This window comes from Carassius carassius, chromosome 27, assembly GCF_963082965.1.
Source record: "Carassius carassius chromosome 27, fCarCar2.1, whole genome shotgun sequence".
In the NCBI taxonomy this organism is placed as follows: Eukaryota; Metazoa; Chordata; class Actinopteri; order Cypriniformes; family Cyprinidae; genus Carassius; species Carassius carassius.
In genome coordinates this window covers 5,708,100-5,710,294 of record NC_081781.1, presented here as the reverse complement: position 1 = coordinate 5,710,294, position 2,195 = coordinate 5,708,100, and positions in this window count along the sequence as shown.

The window sequence follows — 2,195 nt, the reverse complement described above, 5'->3', positions numbered from 1 at the left end:
AACAGATTTTTACTGTGACATTCAGCCAAGTATGGTGACCCATACTCAGAATTCGTGCGCTGCATTTAACCCATCCAAAGTGCACACACACAGAGCAGTGAACACACACGCACTGTGAATGCTTTATGCTGCGGCACCCGGGGAGCATTTGGGGGTTCGATGCCTTGCTCAAGGGCACCTAAGTCATGGTATTGAAGGTGGAGAGAGCACTCTACATGCACTCCCCCTCCCCCACCTACAATTCCTCCCGGCCCGAGACTCGAACTCACAACCTTTCGATTGCGAGTACAACTCTCTAACCATTAGGCCACGACTTCCCCATAAACTGTTTAAGGTAAGTTTATTTCATGTTTTCTTTAATAATTATTTTAAATTGGAAGAATAATAACTTTTTTTTTTGCGGCAACAATACTGTTAAACGTCTACAGGCCAACATTATTTATGTTAAATGATGAACAGTTTACCTCAAACGACCAACCTACGTTACATTACTCGCATAATCGTGTTAAGGTATCTGAGACGACAGATTAATAGTTTTATTAAGTTATTATTAAGACAGTGACGGATGGCTGAAATATGCGAATATCTGTGAAAATAGAGGAAAAAGTAGTTTCTGACACTGAAAAGCGAATTTTAACCTTTAAGTTAGTCAAATGAGTTCAAATAAGTGAATACGACTTTCTGCTCTAACGTAAGCGCCTGCATTTGTCAATATCGACATGTAAATCATACAAATTACGTACAATATAGTCGGACGATCCGGTTCAAATAAACCGGTTTATTAATTCTCGAACAAAGTGATTCCCGGAAAAGAATCGACGACTCTCAGGGCATTTCAAAGTAAACATCATATACCCATTTTCCAGATCGTGTTTTTGACTTGTCCTCATCACTTTGGTACACCTATAAGTGTTTATATATGGACTGGTTTAAAGTTGCGGAGTAACCTGTTTTTATACAGTCTATGGGAGTAACCCAGTACCTGCGTGACTTGTCATAGAAATGTCTGTGTGCGAGCATGCAGTGTGATCTCTCATATCTGTGCCAGTGACTGTGTGTGTTTGATATAGTCAGTATATTAACCTAAAACTGTTTTTTTTTTTATTTAATTTTTTTATAATGACTGGAACATCCAATTGATTAGACCGTTTGAAAGCACACCTTTCAGCCAATCACTATAGCATATTCCGCTTCTGTGTATACCCAACTGTGAAGACTAAATGATCATGATGGACTCAATTTCACGATTAACTTCACACAGTTAATTGAACTGAATCACTGTTATTAACAGTTGACAAATGAAAACAATTTGTTATTTGTTTTTTACTTTATTTTATAGGTTGGAACAAACATGGAACTCCTTAAACGAACAGAGTCCGGAAAAACCCCTTCCAATTGTCGTGGCGATTTAAAAATGCCAGCAGATTTCTCAGGCATTGATCATAATCAATGGACAGGTAAGGATCTTCTGGACAATTTTCAAAAGGAATTGCAAATTGTATATTTAATAGCATTTTTCCACATGTGGACGCATATATTGTGACATAGTCCAAATGCAATTGAAAAGCATTTGAATTTCAGATGCCTTACACAGAAAGCTGTCAATTTGTGTCAAGGGCAGTGTTGGGGAAAGTTACTTTTAAAAGTAATGCCTTACAATATTGCGTTACTCCCTAAAAAAGTAACTAAATACGTTACTTAGTCACTTTTTATGGAAAGTAATGTGTTACATTACTTTTGCGTTACTTTCACGTTACTTTTTAAATATGAGCAGGGCTTGATTGTTTTTGATATAAGAAGTTCTATTTATAGCAAATGTAAAAGCCCTTTCACACCAAAAAGTGTAATAAATAAACCTCAGGCTGAAGGAAAAGTAAATTCACGTCTGTACAGTAGAACACAGGAGAAGAAGGTTCAACACTCTTCAGCAATAAAAAAAAACAATGAAGCACAATTGTTAGTTATCTAAAGTCATTTTTTAATTATTAGTATGGTTGAACTGGATCATTAAAGGTCAGCAGCAAAGATACTGTTAATAAAATGGGAATAGATACATTTGTGTTATTTAATATATTTAGTTATTGCAGGTTTGCGTCATATTCTGAGTTTGCATTTCACTGTTTTGATTAATTTTGATGAATACTAAATCTGTTTTGTTTTTTGTTTTTTGTTTTTTTGTGAGTGGGATGAATTAA